Raw genomic sequence first — 19,850 nt, forward strand, 5'->3', positions numbered from 1 at the left:
TACAATTAACTGTCAGTTTTGCGTCGGATTCGAAAATCTAGACTCACAGGAGATCGACCATAAGGTGCCCGAGGCAGCACTAGACCCTTGGAGACAAATCGGCTGGAGGACGATGTATTGAATCGCGACGCGATTTGTGTGTTCCATCGTCATTAACAGCCTCTGAACGTTACAATTAACTGTCAGTTTTGCGTCGGATTCGAAAATCTAGACTCACAGGAAAACGACCATAAGGTGCCAGAGGCAGCAATAGACCCTTGGAGACAGGTCGGCCGGAGGACGATGTATTGAATCGCGACGCAATTAGTGTGTTCCATCGTCATTAACAGGCTCTGAACCTTACAATTAACTGTCAGTTTTGCGTCGGATTCGAAAATCTAGACTCACAGGAGATCGACCATAAGGTGCCCGAGGCAGCAATAGACCCTTGGAGACAGGTCGGCCGGAGGACAATGTATTGAATCGCGACGCAATTAGTGTGTTCCATCGTCATTAACAGGCTCTGAACGTTACAATTAACTGTCAGTTTTGCGTCGGATTCGAAAATCTAGACTCACAGGAGATCGACCATAAGGTGCCCGAGGCAGCAATAGACCCTTGGAGACAGGTCGGCCGGAGGACAATGTATTGAATCGCGACGGGATTTGTGTGTTCCATCGTCATTAACAGGCTCTGAACGTTACAATTAACTGTCAGTTTTGCGTCGGATTCGAAAATCTAGACTCACAGGAGATCGACCATAAGGCGCCCGAGGCAGCAATAGACCCTTGGAGGCAGGTCGGCCGGAGGACGATGTATTGAATCGCGACGCGATTTGTGTGTTCCATTGTCATTAAGAGGCTCTGAACCTTACAATTAACTGTCAGTTTTGCGTCGGATTCGAAAATCTAGACTCACAGGAGAACGACCATAAGGTGTCCGAGGCAGCACTAGACCCTTGGAGACAAGTCGGCTGGAGGACGATGTATTGAATCGCGACGCAGTTTGTGTGTTCCATCGTCATTAACAGGCTCTGAACGTTACAATTAACTGTCAGTTTTGCGTCGGATTCGAAAATCTAGACTCACAGGACATCGACCATAAGGTGCCCGAGGCAGAAATAGACCCTTGGAGACAGGTCGGCCGGAGGACGATGTATTGAATCGCGACGCGATTTGTGTGTTCCATTGTCATTAAGAGGCTCTGAACGTAACGATTACCTGTCAGTTTTGCGTCGGATTCGAAAATCTAGACTCACAGGAGATCGACCATAAGGTGCCCGAGGCAGCACTAGACCCTTGGAGACAAATCGGCTGGACGACGATGTATTGAATCGCGACGCAATTTGTGTGTTCCATCGTCATTAACAGGCTCTGAACGTTACAATTAACTGTCTGTTTTGCGTCGGATTCGAAAATCTAAACTCACAGGAGATCGACCATAATGTGCCCGAGGCAGCAATAGACCCTTGGAGACAGGTCGGCCGGAGGACAATGTATTGAATCGCGACGCAATTAGTGTGTTCCATCGTCATTAACAGGCTCTGAACCTTACAATTAACTGTCAGTTTTGCGTCGGATTCGAAAATCTAGACTCACAGGAGATCGACCATAAGGTGCCCGAGGCAGCAATAGACCCTTGGAGACAGGTCGGCCGGAGGACGATGTATTGAATCGCGACGGGATTTGTGTGTTCCATCGTCATTAACAGGCTCTGAACGTTACAATTAACTGTCAGTTTTGCGTCGGATTCGAAAATCTAGACTCACAGGAGATCGACCATAAGGTGCCCGAGGCAGCAATAGACCCTTGGAGGCAGGTCGGCCGGAGGACGATGTATTGAATCGCGACGCGATTTGTGTGTTCCATTGTCATTAAGAGGCTCTGAACCTTACAATTAACTGTCAGTTTCGCGTCGGATTCGAAAATCTAGACTCACAGGAGAACGACCATAAGGTGTCCGAGGCAGCACTAGACCCTTGGAGACAAGTCGGCTGGAGGACGATGTATTGAATCGCGACGCAGTTTGTGTGTTCCATCGTCATTAACAGGCTCTGAACGTTACAATTAAGTGTCAGTTTTGCGTCGGATTCGAAAATCTAGACTCACAGGAGATCGACCATAAAGTGCCCGAGGCAGAAATAGACCCTTGGAGACAGGTCGGCCGGAGGACGATGTATTGAATCGCGACGCGATTTGTGTGTTCCATTGTCATTAAGAGGCTCTGAACGTAACAATTACCTGTCAGTTTTGCGTCGGATTCGAAAATCTAGACTCACAGGAGATCGACCATAAGGAGCCCGAGGCAGCACTAGACCCTTGGAGACAAATCGGCTGGACGACGATGTATTGAATCGCGACGCAATTTGTGTGTTCCATCGTCATTAACAGGCTCTGAACGTTACAATTAACTGTCTGTTTTGCGTCGGATTCGAAAATCTAAACTCACAGGAGATCGACCATAAGGTGCCCGAGGCAGCAATAGACCCTTGGAGACAGGTCGGCCGGAGGACGATGTATTGAATCGCGACGGGATTTGTGTGTTCCATCGTCATTAACAGGCTCTGAACGTTACAATTAACTGTCAGTTTTGCGTCGGATTCGAAAATCTAGACTCACAGGAGATCGACCATAAGGTGCCCGAGGCAGCAATAGACCCTTGGAGACAGGTCGGCCGGTAGACGATGTATTGAATCGCGACGCAATTTGTGTGTTCCATTGTCATTAAGGGGCTCTGAACCTTACAATTAACTGTCAGTTTTGCGTCGGATTCGAAAATCTAGACTCACAGAGGAACGACCATAAGGTGCCGAGGCAGCACTAGACCCTTGGAGACAAGTCGGCTGGAGGACGATGTATTGAATCGCGACGCGATTTGTGTGTTCCATCGTCATTAACAGGCTCTGAACGTTACAATCAACTGTCAGTTTTGCGTCGGATTCGAAAATCTAGACTCACAGGAGAACGACCATAAGGTGCCCGAGGCAGCAATAGACCCTTGGAGACAGGTCGGCCGGAGGACGATGTATTGAATCGCGACGCAATTTGTGTGTTCCATCGTCATTAACAGGCTCTGAACGTAACAATTACCTGTCAGTTTTGCGTCGGATTCGAAAATCTAGACTCACAGGAGATCGACCATAAGGTGCCCGAGGCAGCACTAGACCCTTGGAGACAAATCGGCTGGACGACGATGTATTGAATCGCGACGCAATTTGTGTGTTCCATCGTCAATAACAGGCTCTGAACGTTACAATTAACTGTCTGTTTTGCGTCGGATTCGAAAATCTAAACCCACAGGAGATCGACCATAAGGTGCCCGAGGCAGCAATAGACCCTTGGAGACAGGTAGGCCGGAGGACGATGTATTGAATCGCGACGGGATTTGTGTGTTCCATCGTCATTAACAGTTTCTGAACGTTACAATTAACTGTCACTTTTGCGTCGGATTCGATAATCTAGACTCACAGGAGATCGACCATAAGGTGCCCGAGGCAGCAATAGATCCTTGGAGACAGGTCGGCCGGAGGACGATGTATTGAATCGCGACGCGATTTGTGTGTTCCATTGTCATTAAGAGGCTCTGAACGTTACAATTAACTGTCAGTTTTGCATCGGATTCGAAAATCTAGACTCACAGGAAAACGACCATAAGGTGCCCGAGGCAGCAATAGACCCTTGGAGACAGGTCGGCCGGAGGACGATGTATTGAATCGCGACGGGATTTGTGTGTTCCATCGTCATTAACAGGCTCTGAACGTTACAAAACTGTCAGTTTTGCGTCGGATTCGAAAATCTAGACTCACAGGAGATCGACCATAAGGTGCCCGAGGCAGCAATAGACCCTTGGAGACAGGTCGGCCGGAGGACGATGTATTGAATCGCGACGGGATTTGTGTGTTCCATCGTCATTAACAGGCTCTGAACGTTACAATTAACTGTCAGTTTTGCGTCGGATTCGAAAATCTAGACTCACAGGAGATCGACCATAAGGTGCCCGAGGCAGCAATAGACCCTTGGAGGCAGGTCGGCCGGAGGACGATGTATTGAATCGCGACGCGATTTGTGTGTTCCATTGTCATTAAGAGGCTCTGAACCTTACAATTAACTGTCAGTTTCGCGTCGGATTCGAAAATCTAGACTCACAGGAGAACGACCATAAGGTGTCCGAGGCAGCACTAGACCCTTGGAGACAAGTCGGCTGGAGGACGATGTATTGAATCGCGACGCAGTTTGTGTGTTCCATCGTCATTAACAGGCTCTGAACGTTACAATTAACTGTCAGTTTTGCGTCGGATTCGAAAATCTAGACTCACAGGACATCGACCATAAGGTGCCCGAGGCAGAAATAGACCCTTGGAGACAGGTCGGCCGGAGGACGATGTATTGAATCGCGACGCGATTTGTGTGTTCCATTGTCATTAAGAGGCTCTGAACGTAACGATTACCTGTCAGTTTTGAGTCGGATTCGAAAATCTAGACTCACAGGAGATCGACCATAAGGTGCCCGAGGCAGCACTAGACCCTTGGAGACAAATCGGCTGGACGACGATGTATTGAATCGCGACGCAATTTGTGTGTTCCATCGTCATTAACAGGCTCTGAACGTTACAATTAACTGTCTGTTTTGCGTCGGATTCGAAAATCTAAACTCACAGGAGATCGACCATAAGGTGCCCGAGGCAGCAATAGACCCTTGGAGACAGGTCGGCCGGAGGACAATGTATTGAATCGCGACGCAATTAGTGTGTTCCATCGTCATTAACAGGCTCTGAACCTTACAATTAACTGTCAGTTTTGCGTCGGATTCGAAAATCTAGACTCACAGGAGATCGACCATAAGGTGCCCGAGGCAGCAATAGACCCTTGGAGACAGGTCGGCCGGAGGACGATGTATTGAATCGCGACGGGATTTGTGTGTTCCATCGTCATTAACAGGCTCTGAACGTTACAATTAACTGTCAGTTTTGCGTCGGATTCGAAAATCTAGACTCACAGGAGATCGACCATAAGGTGCCCGAGGCAGCAATAGACCCTTGGAGGCAGGTCGGCCGGAGGACGATGTATTGAATCGCGACGCGATTTGTGTGTTCCATTGTCATTAAGAGGCTCTGAACCTTACAATTAACTGTCAGTTTCGCGTCGGATTCGAAAATCTAGACTCACAGGAGAACGACCATAAGGTGTCCGAGGCAGCACTAGACCCTTGGAGACAAGTCGGCTGGAGGACGATGTATTGAATCGCGACGCAGTTTGTGTGTTCCATCGTCATTAACAGGCTCTGAACGTTACAATTAACTGTCAGTTTTGCGTCGGATTCGAAAATCTAGACTCACAGGAGATCGACCATAAGGTGCCCGAGGCAGAAATAGACCCTTGGAGACAGGTCGGCCGGAGGACGATGTATTGAATAGCGACGCGATTTGTGTGTTCCATTGTCATTAAGAGGCTCTGAACGTAACAATTACCTGTCAGTTTTGCGTCGGATTCGAAAATCTAGACTCACAGGAGATCGACCATAAGGAGCCCGAGGCAGCACTAGACCCTTGGAGACAAATCGGCTGGACGACGATGTATTGAATCGCGACGCTATTTGTGTGTTCCATCGTCATTAACAGGCTCTGAACGTTACAATTAACTGTCTGTTTTGCGTCGGATTCGAAAATCTAAACTCACAGGAGATCGACCATAAGGTGCCCGAGGCAGCAATAGACCCTTGGAGACAGGTCGGCCGGAGGACGATGTATTGAATCGCGACGGGATTTGTGTGTTCCATCGTCATTAACAGGCTCTGAACGTTACAATTAACTGTCAGTTTTGCGTCGGATTCGTTAATCTAGACTCACAGGAGATCGACCATAAGGTGCCCGAGGAATCAATAGACCCTTGGAGACAAATCGGCTGGAGGACGATGTATTGAATCGCGACGCGATTTGTGTGTTCCATCGTCATTAACAGCCTCTGAACGTTACAATTAACTGTCAGTTTTGCGTCGGATTCGAAAATCTAGACTCACAGGAGATCGACCATAAGGTGCCCGAGGCAGCAATAGACCCTTGGAGACAGGTCGGCCGGTAGACGATGTATTGAATCGCGACGCAATTTGTGTGTTCCATTGTCATTAAGGGGCTCTGAACCTTACAATTAACTGTCAGTTTTGCGTCGGATTCGAAAATCTAGACTCACAGAGGAACGACCATAAGGTGCCCGAGGCAGCAATAGACCCTTGGAGACAGGTCGGCCGGAGGACGATGTATTGAATCGCGACGCAATTTGTGTGTTCCATCGTCATTAACAGGCTCTGAACGTAACAATTACCTGTCAGTTTTGCGTCGGATTCGAAAATCTAGACTCACAGGAGATCGACCATAAGGTGCCCGAGGCAGCACTAGACCCTTGGAGACAAATCGGCTGGACGACGATGTATTGAATCGCGACGCAATTTGTGTGTTCCATCGTCAATAACAGGCTCTGAACGTTACAATTAACTGTCTGTTTTGCGTCGGATTCGAAAATCTAAACTCACAGGAGATCGACCATAAGGTGCCCGAGGCAGCAATAGACCCTTGGAGACAGGTAGGCCGGAGGACGATGTATTGAATCGCGACGGGATTTGTGTGTTCCATCGTCATTAACAGTTTCTGAACGTTACAATTAACTGTCAGTTTTGCGTCGGATTCGATAATCTAGACTCACAGGAGATCGACCATAAGGTGCCCGAGGCAGCAATAGATCCTTGGAGACAGGTCGGCCGGAGGACGATGTATTGAATCGCGACGCGATTTGTGTGTTCCATTGTCATTAAGAGGCTCTGAACGTTACAATTAACTGTCAGTTTTGCATCGGATTCGAAAATCTAGACTCACAGGAAAACGACCATAAGGTGCCCGAGGCAGCAATAGACCCTTGGAGACAGGTCGGACCATAAGGTGCCCGAGGCAGCAATAGACCCTTGGAGACAGGTCGGCCGGAGGACGATGTATTGAATCGCAACACGATTTGTGTGTTCCATTGTCATTAAGAGGCTCTGAACCTTACAATTAACTGTCAGTTTTGCGTCGGATTCGAAAATCTAGACTCACAGGAGATCGACCATAAGGTGCACGAGGCAGCACTAGACCCTTGGAGACAAATCGGCTGGAGGACGATGTATTGAATCGCGACGCGATTTGTGTGTTCCATCGTCATTAACAGGCTCTGAACGTTACAATTAACTGTCAGTTTTGCGTCGGATTCGAAAATCTAGACTCACAGGAGAACGACCATAAGGTGTCCGAGGCAGCACTAGACCCTTGGAGACAAGTCGGCTGGAGGACGATGTATTGAATCGCGACGCAGTTTGTGTGTTCCATCGTCATTAACAGGCTCTGAACGTTACAATTAACTGTCAGTTTTGCGTCGGATTCGAAAATCTAGACTCACAGGAGATCGACCATAAGGTGCCCGAGGCAGAAATAGACCCTTGGAGACAGGTCGGCCGGAGGACGATGTATTGAATCGCGACGCGATTTGTGTGTTCCATTGTCATTAAGAGGCTCTGAACGTAACAATTACCTGTCAGTTTTGCGTCGGATTCGAAAATCTAGACTCACAGGAGATCGACCAGAAGGTGCCCGAGGCAGCACTAGACCCTTGGAGACAAATCGGCTGGACGACGATGTATTGAATCGCGACGCAATTTGTGTGTTCCATCGTCATTAACAGGCTCTGAACGTTACAATTAACTGTCTGTTTTGCGTCGGATTCGAAAATCTAAACTCACAGGAGATCGACCATAAGGTGCCCGAGGCAGCAATAGACCCTTGGAGACAGGTCGGCCGGAGGACAATGTATTGAATCGCGACGCAATTAGTGTGTTCCATCGTCATTAACAGGCTCTGAACCTTACAATTAACTGTCAGTTTTGCGTCGGATTCGAAAATCTAGACTCACAGGAGAACGACCATAAGGTGTCCGAGGCAGCACTAGACCCTTGGAGACAAGTCGGCTGGAGGACGATGTATTGAATCGCGACGCAGTTTGTGTGTTCCATCGTCATTAACAGGCTCTGAACGTTACAATTAACTGTCAGTTTTGCGTCGGATTCGAAAATCTAGACTCACAGGAGATCGACCATAAGGTGCCCGAGGCAGAAATAGACCCTTGGAGACAGGTCGGCCGGAGGACGATGTATTGAATCGCGACGCGATTTGTGTGTTCCATTGTCATTAAGAGGCTCTGAACGTAACAATTACCTGTCAGTTTTGCGTCGGATTCGAAAATCTAGACTCACAGGAGATCGACCATAAGGTGCCCGAGGCAGCACTAGACCCTTGGAGACAAATCGGCTGGACGACGATGTATTGAATCGCGACGCAATTTGTGTGTTCCATCGTCATTACAGGCTCTGAACGTTACAATTAACTGTCTGTTTTGCGTCGGATTCGAAAATCTAAACTCACAGGAGATCGACCATAAGGTGCCCGAGGCAGCAATAGACCCTTGGAGACAGGTCGGCCGGAGGACGATGTATTGAATCGCGACGGGATTTGTGTGTTCCATCGTCATTAACAGGCTCTGAACGTTACAATTAACTGTCAGTTTTGCGTCGGAATCGATAATCTAGACTCACAGGAGATCGACCATAAGGTGCCCGAGGAATCAATAGACCCTTGGAGACAAATCGGCTGGACGACGATGTATTGAATCGCGACGCAATTTGTGTGTTCCATCGTCATTAACAGGCTCTGAACGTTACAATTAACTGTCTGTTTTGCGTCGGATTCGAAAATCTAAACTCACAGGAGATCGACCATAAGGTGCCCGAGGCAGCAATAGACCCTTGGAGACAGGTCGGCCGGAGGACAATGTATTGAATCGCGACGCAATTAGTGTGTTCCATCGTCATTAACAGGCTCTGAACCTTACAATTAACTGTCAGTTTTGCGTCGGATTCGAAAATCTAGACTCACAGGAGATCGACCATAAGGTGCCCGAGGCAGCAATAGACCCTTGGAGACAGGTCGGCCGGAGGACGATGTATTGAATCGCGACGGGATTTGTGTGTTCCATCGTCATTAACAGGCTCTGAACGTTACAATTAACTGTCAGTTTTGCGTCGGATTCGAAAATCTAGACTCACAGGAGATCGACCATAAGGTGCCCGAGGCAGCAATAGACCCTTGGAGGCAGGTCGGCCGGAGGACGATGTATTGAATCGCGACGCGATTTGTGTGTTCCATTGTCATTAAGAGGCTCTGAACCTTACAATTGCGTCGGATTCGAAAATCTAGACTCACAGGAGAACGACCATAAGGTGTCCGAGGCAGCACTAGACCCTTGGAGACAAGTCGGCTGGAGGACGATGTATTGAATCGCGACGCAGTTTGTGTGTTCCATCGTCATTAACAGGCTCTGAACGTTACAATTAACTGTCAGTTTTGCGTCGGATTCGAAAATCTAGACTCACAGGAGATCGACCATAAGGTGCCCGAGGCAGAAATAGACCCTTGGAGACAGGTCGGCCGGAGGACGATGTATTGAATCGCGACGCGATTTGTGTGTTCCATTGTCATTAAGAGGCTCTGAACGTAACAATTACCTGTCAGTTTTGCGTCGGATTCGAAAATCTAGACTCACAGGAGATCGACCATAAGGTGCCCGAGGCAGCACTAGACCCTTGGAGACAAATCGGCTGGACGACGATGTATTGAATCGCGACGCAATTTGTGTGTTCCATCGTCATTACAGGCTCTGAACGTTACAATTAACTGTCTGTTTTGCGTCGGATTCGAAAATCTAAACTCACAGGAGATCGACCATAAGGTGCCCGAGGCAGCAATAGACCCTTGGAGACAGGTCGGCCGGAGGACGATGTATTGAATCGCGACGGGATTTGTGTGTTCCATCGTCATTAACAGGCTCTGAACGTTACAATTAACTGTCAGTTTTGCGTCGGAATCGATAATCTAGACTCACAGGAGATCGACCATAAGGTGCCCGAGGAATCAATAGACCCTTGGAGACAAATCGGCTGGACGACGATGTATTGAATCGCGACGCAATTTGTGTGTTCCATCGTCATTAACAGGCTCTGAACGTTACAATTAACTGTCTGTTTTGCGTCGGATTCGAAAATCTAAACTCACAGGAGATCGACCATAAGGTGCCCGAGGCAGCAATAGACCCTTGGAGACAGGTCGGCCGGAGGACGATGTATTGAATCGCGACGGGATTTGTGTGTTCCATCGTCATTAACAGGCTCTGAACGTTACAATTAACTGTCAGTTTTGCGTCGGAATCGATAATCTAGACTCACAGGAGATCGACCATAAGGTGCCCGAGGAATCAATAGACCCTTGGAGACAAATCGGCTGGACGACGATGTATTGAATCGCGACGCAATTTGTGTGTTCCATCGTCATTAACAGGCTCTGAACGTTACAATTAACTGTCTGTTTTGCGTCGGATTCGAAAATCTAAACTCACAGGAGATCGACCATAAGGTGCCCGAGGCAGCAATAGACCCTTGGAGACAGGTCGGCCGGAGGACGATGTATTGAATCGCGACGGGATTTGTGTGTTCCATCGTCATTAACAGGCTCTGAACGTTACAATTAACTGTCAGTTTTGCGTCGGATTCGATAATCTAGACTCACAGGAGATCGACCATAAGGTGCCCGAGGCAGCAATAGATCCTTGGAGACAGGTCGGCCGGAGGATGATGTATTGAATCGCGACGCGATTTGTGTGTTCCATTGTCATTAAGAGGCTCTGAACGTTACAATTAACTGTCAGTTTTGCGTCGGATTCGAAAATCTAGACTCACAGGAAAACGACCATAAGGTGCCCGAGGCAGCAATAGACCCTTGGAGACAGGTCGGCCGGAGGACGATGTATTGAATCGCGACGCAATTAGTGTGTTCCATCGTCATTAACAGGCTCTGAACCTTACAATTAACTGTCAGTTTTGCGTCGGATTCGAAAATCTAGACTCACAGGAAAACGACCATAAGGTGCCCGAGGAATCAATAGACCCTTGGAGACAAATCGGCTGGACGACGATGTATTGAATCGCGACGCAATTTGTGTGTTCCATCGTCATTAACAGGCTCTGAACGTTACAATTAACTGTCTGTTTTGCGTCGGATTCGAAAATCTAAACTCACAGGAGATCGACCATAAGGTGCCCGAGGCAGCAATAGACCCTTGGAGACAGGTCGGCCGGAGGACGATGTATTGAATCGCGACGGGATTTGTGTGTTCCATCGTCATTAACAGGCTCTGAACGTTACAATTAACTGTCAGTTTTGCGTCGGATTCGATAATCTAGACTCACAGGAGATCGACCATAAGGTGCCCGAGGCAGCAATAGATCCTTGGAGACAGGTCGGCCGGAGGATGATGTATTGAATCGCGACGCGATTTGTGTGTTCCATTGTCATTAAGAGGCTCTGAACGTTACAATTAACTGTCAGTTTTGCGTCGGATTCGAAAATCTAGACTCACAGGAAAACGACCATAAGGTGCCCGAGGCAGCAATAGACCCTTGGAGACAGGTCGGCCGGAGGACGATGTATTGAATCGCGACGCAATTAGTGTGTTCCATCGTCATTAACAGGCTCTGAACCTTACAATTAACTGTCAGTTTTGCGTCGGATTCGAAAATCTAGACTCACAGGAAAACGACCATAAGGTGCCCGAGGCAGCAATAGACCCTTGGAGACAGGTCGGCCGGAGGACGATGTATTGAATCGCGACGCAATTAGTGTGTTCCATCGTCATTAACAGGCTCTGAACCTTACAATTAACTGTCAGTTTTGCGTCGGATTCGATAATCTAGACTCACAGGAGATCGACCATAAGGTGCCCGAGGCAGCAATAGACCCTTGGAGACAGGTCGGCCGGAGGACGATGTATTGAATCGCGACGGGATTTGTGTGTTCCATCGTCATTAACAGGCTCTGAACGTTACAATTAACTGTCTGTTTTGCGTCGGATTCGAAAATCTAAACTCACAGGAGATCGACCATAAGGTGCCCGAGGCAGCAATAGACCCTTGGAGACAGGTCGGCCGGAGGACGATGTATTGAATCGCGACGGGATTTGTGTGTTCCATCGTCATTAACAGGCTCTGAACGTTACAATTAACTGTCAGTTTTGCGTCGGAATCGATAATCTAGACTCACAGGAGATCGACCATAAGGTGCCCGAGGAATCAATAGACCCTTGGAGACAAATCGGCTGGACGACGATGTATTGAATCGCGACGCAATTTGTGTGTTCCATCGTCATTAACAGGCTCTGAACGTTACAATTAACTGTCTGTTTTGCGTCGGATTCGAAAATCTAAACTCACAGGAGATCGACCATAAGGTGCCCGAGGCAGCAATAGACCCTTGGAGACAGGTCGGCCGGAGGACGATGTATTGAATCGCGACGGGATTTGTGTGTTCCATCGTCATTAACAGGCTCTGAACGTTACAATTAACTGTCAGTTTTGCGTCGGAATCGATAATCTAGACTCACAGGAGATCGACCATAAGGTGCCCGAGGAATCAATAGACCCTTGGAGACAAATCGGCTGGACGACGATGTATTGAATCGCGACGCAATTTGTGTGTTCCATCGTCATTAACAGGCTCTGAACGTTACAATTAACTGTCTGTTTTGCGTCGGATTCGAAAATCTAAACTCACAGGAGATCGACCATAAGGTGCCCGAGGCAGCAATAGACCCTTGGAGACAGGTCGGCCGGAGGACGATGTATTGAATCGCGACGGGATTTGTGTGTTCCATCGTCATTAACAGGCTCTGAACGTTACAATTAACTGTCAGTTTTGCGTCGGATTCGATAATCTAGACTCACAGGAGATCGACCATAAGGTGCCCGAGGCAGCAATAGATCCTTGGAGACAGGTCGGCCGGAGGATGATGTATTGAATCGCGACGCGATTTGTGTGTTCCATTGTCATTAAGAGGCTCTGAACGTTACAATTAACTGTCAGTTTTGCGTCGGATTCGAAAATCTAGACTCACAGGAAAACGACCATAAGGTGCCCGAGGCAGCAATAGACCCTTGGAGACAGGTCGGCCGGAGGACGATGTATTGAATCGCGACGCAATTAGTGTGTTCCATCGTCATTAACAGGCTCTGAACCTTACAATTAACTGTCAGTTTTGCGTCGGATTCGAAAATCTAGACTCACAGGAAAACGACCATAAGGTGCCCGAGGCAGCAATAGACCCTTGGAGACAGGTCGGCCGGAGGACGATGTATTGAATCGCGACGCAATTAGTGTGTTCCATCGTCATTAACAGGCTCTGAACCTTACAATTAACTGTCAGTTTTGCGTCGGATTCGATAATCTAGACTCACAGGAGATCGACCATAAGGTGCCCGAGGCAGCAATAGACCCTTGGAGACAGGTCGGCCGGAGGACGATGTATTGAATCGCGACGCGATTTGTGTGTTCCATTGTCATTAAGAGGCTCTGAACCTTACAATTAACTGTCAGTTTTGCGTCGGATTCGAAAATCTAGACTCACAGGAGATCGACCATAAGGTGCCCGAGGCAGCACTAGACCCTTGGAGACAAATCGGCTGGAGGACGATGTATTGAATCGCGACGCGATTTGTGTGTTCCATCGTCATTAACAGGCTCTGAACGTTACAATTAACTGTCAGCTTTGCGTCGGATTCGAAAATCTAGACTCACAGGAAAACGACCATAAGGTGCCCGAGGCAGCAATAGACCCTTGGAGACAGGTCGGCCGGAGGACGATGTATTGAATCGCGACGCAATTAGTGTGTTCCATCGTCATTAACAGGCTCTGAACCTTACAATAAACTGTGAGTTTTGCGTCGGATTTGAAAATCTAGACTCACAGGAGATCGACCATAAGGTGCCCGAGGCAGCAATAGACCCTTGGAGACAGGTCGGCCGGAGGACAATGTATTGAATCGCGACGCGATTTGTGTGTTCCATCGTCATTAACAGGCTCTGAACGTTACAATTAACTGTCAGTTTTGCGTCGGATTCGAAAATCTAGACTCACAGGAGATCGACCATAAGGTGCCCGAGGCAGCAATAGACCCTTGGAGACAGGTCGGCCGGAGGACGATGTATTGAATCGCGACGCGATTTGTGTGTTCCATCGTCATTAACAGGCTCTGAACGTTACAATTAACTGTCAGTTTTGCGTCGGATTCGAAAATCTAGACTCACAGGAGATCGACCATAAGGTGCCCGAGGCAGCAATAGACACTTGGAGGCAGGTCGGCCGGAGGACGATGTATTGAATCGCGACGCGATTTGTGTGTTCCATCGTCATTAACAGGCTCTGAACGTTACAATTAACCGTCAGTTTTGCGTCGAATTCGAATATCTAGACTCACAGGAGGTCTACCATAAGGTGCCCGAGGCAGCAATAGGCCCTTGGATACAGGTCGGCCGGAGGACGATGTATTGAATCGCGACGCAATTTGTGTGTTCCATCGTCATGAACAGGCTCTCAACCTTACAATTAACTGTCAGTTTTGCGTCGGATTCGAAAATCTAGACTCACAGGAGATCGACCATAAGGTGCCCGAGGCAGCAATAGACCCTTGGAGACAGGTCGGCCGGAGGACGATGTATTGAATCGCGACGCGATTTGTGTGTTCCATCGTCATTAACAGGCTCTGAACGTTACAATTAACTGTCAGTTTTGCGTCGGATTCGAAAATCTAGACTCACAGGAGATCGACCATAAGGTGCCCGAGGCAGCAATAGACCTTTGGAGACAGGTCGGCCGGAGGACGATGTATTGAATCGCGACGGGATTTGTGTGTTCCATCGTCATTAACAGGCTCTGAACGTTACAATTAACTGTCAGTTTGGCGTCGGATTCGAAAATCTAGACTCACAGGAGGTCGACCATAAGGTGCCCGAAGCAGCAATAGACCCTTGGAGACAGGTCGGCCGGAGGACGATGTATTGAATCGCGACGGGATTTGTGTGTTCCATCGTCATTAACAGGCTCTGAACGTTACAATTAACTGTCAGTTTTGCGTCGGATTCGAAAATCTAGACTCACAGGAGATCGACCATAAGGTGCCCGAGGCAGCAATAGACACTTGGAGGCAGGTCGGCCGGAGGACGATCTATTGAATCGCGACGCGATTTGTGTGTTCCATCGTCATTAACAGGCTCTGAACGTTACAATTAACCGTCAGTTTTGCGTCGGATTCGAAAATCTAGACTCACAGGAGATCGACCATAAGGTGCCCGAGGCAGCAATAGACCCTTGGAGACAGGTCGGCCGGAAGACGATGTATTGAATCGCGACGCAATTTGTGTGTTCCATTGTCATTAAGGGGCTCTGAACCTTACAATTAACTGTCAGTTTTGCGTCGGATTCGAAAATCTAGACTCACAGAGGAACGACCATAAGGTGCCGAGGCAGCACTAGACCCTTGGAGACAAGTCGGCTGGAGGACGATGTATTGAATCGCGACGCGATTTGTGTGTTCCATCGTCATTAACAGGCTCTGAACGTTACAATCAACTGTCAGTTTTGCGTCGGATTCGAAAATCTAGACTCACAGGAGAACGACCATAAGGTGCCCGAGGCAGCAATAGACCCTTGGAGACAGGTCGGCCGGAGGACGATGTATTGAATCGCGACGCAATTTGTGTGTTCCATCGTCATTAACAGGCTCTGAACGTTACAATTAACTGTCAGTTTTGCGTCGCATTCGAAAATCTAGGCTCACTGGAGAACGACCATAAGGTGCCCGAGGGAGCAATAGACCCTTGGAGACAGGTCGGCCGGAGGACGATGTATTGAATCGCGACGCAATTTGTGTGTTCCATCGTCATGAACAGGCTCTGAACCTTAGAATTAACTGTCAGTTTTGCGTCGGATTCGAAAATCTAGACTCACAGGAGATCGACCATAAGGTGCCCGAGGCAGCAATAGACCCTTGGAGACAGGTCGGCCGGAGGACGATGTATTGAATCGCGACGCGATTTGTGTGTTCCATCGTCATTAACAGGCTCTGAACGTTACAATTAACTGTCAGTTTTGCGTCGGATTCGAAAATCTAGACTCACAGGAGATCGACCATAAGGTGCCCGAGGCAGCAATAGACCCTTGGAGACAGGTCGGCCGGAGGACGATGTATTGAATCGCGACGGGATTTGCGTGTTCCATCGTCAGTAACAGGCTCTGAACGTTACAATTAACTGTCAGTTTTGCGTCGGATTCGAAAATCTAGACTCACAGGAGATCGACCATAAGGTGCCCGAGGCAGCAATAGACCCTTGGAGGCAGGTCGGCCGGAGGACGATGTATTGAATCGCGACGCGATTTGTGTGTTCCATTGTCATTAAGAGGCTCTGAACCTTACAATTAACTGTCAGTTTTGCGTCGGATTCGAAAATCTAGACTCACAGGAGAACGACCATAAGGTGTCCGAGGCAGCACTAGACCCTTGGAGACAAGTCGGCTGGAGGACGATGTATTGAATCGCGAAGCAGTTTGTGTGTTCCATCGTCATTAACAGGCTCTGAACGTTACAATTAACTGTCAGTTTTGCGTCGGATTCGAAAATCTAGACTCACAGGAGATCGACCATAAGGTGCCCGAGGCAGCAATAGACCCTTGGAGACAGGTCGGCCGGAGGACGATGTATTGAATCGCGACGCAATTTGTGTGTTCCATCGTCATTAACAGGCTCTGAACGTTACAATTAACTGTCAGTTTTAGCTCGGATTCGAAAATCTAGACTCACAGAAGAACGACCATAAGGTGCCCGAGGCAGCACTAGACCCTTGGAGACAAGTCGGCTGGAGGACGATGTATTGAATCGCGACGCGATTTGTGTGTTCCATCGTCATTAACAGGCTCTGAACGTTACAATTAACTGTCAGTTTTGCGTCGGATTCGAAAATCTAAACTCACAGGAGATCGACCATAAGGTGCCCGAGGCAGCAATAGACCCTTGGAGACAGGTCGGCCGGAGGACGATGTATTGAATCGCGACGGGATTTGTGTGTTCCATCGTCATTAACAGGCTCTGAACGTAACAATTACCTGTCAGTTTTGCGTCGGATTCGAAAATCTAGACTCACAGGAGATCGACCATAAGGTGCCCGAGGCAGCACTAGACCCTTGGAGACAAATCGGCTGGACGACGATGTATTGAATCGCGACGCAATTTGTGTGTTCCATCGTCATTAACAGGCTCTGAACGTTACAATTAACTGTCTGTTTTGCGTCGGATTCGAAAATCTAAACTCACAGGAGATCGACCATACGGTGCCCGAGGCAGCAATAGACCCTTGGAGACAGGTCGGCCGGAGGACGATGTATTGAATCGCGACGGGATTTGTGTGTTCCATCGTCATTAACAGTTTCTGAACGTTACAATTAACTGTCAGTTTTGCGTCGGATTCGATAATCTAGACTCACAGGAGATCGACCATAAGGTGCCCGAGGCAGCAATAGACCCTTGGAGACAGGTCGGCCGGAGGACGATATATTGAATCGCGACGCGATTTGTGTGTTCCATTGTCATTAAGAGGCTCTGAACCTTACAATTAACTGTCAGTTTTGCGTCGGATTCGAAAATCTAGACTCACAGGAGATCGACCATAAGGTGCCCGAGGCAGCACTAGACCCTTGGAGACAAATCGGCTGGAGGACGATGTATTGAATCGCGACGCGATTTGTGTGTTCCATCGTCATTAACAGCCTCTGAACGTTACAATTAACTGTCAGTTTTGCGTCGGATTCGAAAATCTAGACTCACAGGAAAACGACCATAAGGTGCCAGAGGCAGCAATAGACCCTTGGAGACAAATCGGCTGGACGACGATGTATTGAATCGCGACGCAATTTGTGTGTTCCATCGTCATTAACAGGCTCTGAACGTTACAATTAACTGTCTGTTTTGCGTCGGATTCGAAAATCTAAACTCACAGGAGATCGACCATAAGGTGCCCGAGGCAGCAATAGACCCTTGGAGACAGGTCGGCCGGAGGACGATGTATTGAATCGCGACGGGATTTGTGTGTTCCATCGTCATTAACAGGCTCTGAACGTTACAATTAACTGTCAGTTTTGCGTCGGATTCGATAATCTAGACTCACAGGAGATCGACCATAAGGTGCCCGAGGCAGCAATAGACCCTTGGAGACAGGACGGCCGGAGGACGATGTATTGAATCGCGACGCGATTTGTGTGTTCCATTGTCATTAAGAGGCTCTGAACCTTACAATTAACTGTCAGTTTTGCGTCGGATTCGAAAATCTAGACTCACAGGAGATCGACCATAAGGTGCCCGAGGCAGCACTAAACCCTTGGAGACAAATCGGCTGGAGGACGATGTATTGAATCGCGACGCGATTTGTGTGTTCCATCGTCATTAACAGCCTCTGAACGTTACAATTAACTGTCAGTTTTGCGTCGGATTCGAAAATCTAGACTCACAGGAAAACGACCATAAGGTGCCAGAGGCAGCAATAGACCCTTGGAGACAGGTCGGCCGGAGGACGATGTATTGAATCGCGACGCAATTAGTGTGTTCCATCGTCATTAACAGGCTCTGAACCTTACAATTAACTGTCAGTTTTGCGTCGGATTCGAAAATCTAGACTCACAGGAGATCGACCATAAGGTGCCCGAGGCAGCAATAGACCCTTGGAGACAGGTCGGCCGGAGGACAATGTATTGAATCGCGACGCAATTACTGTGTTCCATCGTCATTAACAGGCTCTGAACCTTACAATTAACTGTCAGTTTTGCGTCGGATTCGAAAATCTAGACTCACAGGAGATCGACCATAAGGTGCCCGAGGCAGCAATAGACCCTTGGAGACAGGTCGGCCGAAGGACGATGTATTGAATCGCGACGGGATTTGTGTGTTCCATCGTCATTAACAGGCTCTGAACGTTACAATTAACTGTCAGTTTTGCGTCGGATTCGATAACCTAGACTCACAGGAGATCGACCATAAGGTGCCCGAGGCAGCAATAGACCCTTGGAGACAGGACGGCCGGAGGACGATGTATTGAATCGCGACGCGATTTGTGTGTTCCATTGTCATTAAGAGGCTCTGAACCTTACAATTAACTGTCAGTTTTGCGTCGGATTCGAAAATCTAGACTCACAGGAGATCGACCATAAGGTGCCCGAGGCAGCACTAGACCCTTGGAGACAAATCGGCTGGAGGACGATGTATTGAATCGCGACGCGATTTGTGTGTTCCATCGTCATTAACAGCCTCTGAACGTTACAATTAACTGTCAGTTTTGCGTCGGATTCGAAAATCTAGACTCACAGGAAAACGACCATAAGGTGCCAGAGGCAGCAATAGACCCTTGGAGACAGGTCGGCCGGAGGACGATGTATTGAATCGCGACGCAATTAGTGTGTTCCATCGTCATTAACAGGCTCTGAACCTTACAATTAACTGTCAGTTTTGCGTCGGATTCGAAAATCTAGACTCACAGGAGATCGACCATAAGGTGCCCGAGGCAGCAATAGACCCTTGGAGACAGGTCGGCCGGAGGACAATGTATTGAATCGCGACGCAATTACTGTGTTCCATCGTCATTAACAGGCTCTGAACCTTACAATTAACTGTCAGTTTTGCGTCGGATTCGAAAATCTAGACTCACAGGAGATCGACCATAAGGTGCCCGAGGCAGCAATAGACCCTTGGAGACAGGTCGGCCGAAGGACGATGTATTGAATCGCGACGGGATTTGTGTGTTCCATCGTCATTAACAGGCTCTGAACGTTACAATTAACTGTCAGTTTTGCGTCGGATTCGATAATCTAGACTCACAGGAGATCGACCATAAGGTGCCCGAGGCAGCAATAGACCCTTGGAGACAGGACGGC

The sequence above is a fragment of the Schistocerca nitens genome, chromosome 8 (genome assembly GCF_023898315.1).
Source record: "Schistocerca nitens isolate TAMUIC-IGC-003100 chromosome 8, iqSchNite1.1, whole genome shotgun sequence".
NCBI lineage: Eukaryota > Metazoa > Arthropoda > Insecta > Orthoptera > Acrididae > Schistocerca > Schistocerca nitens.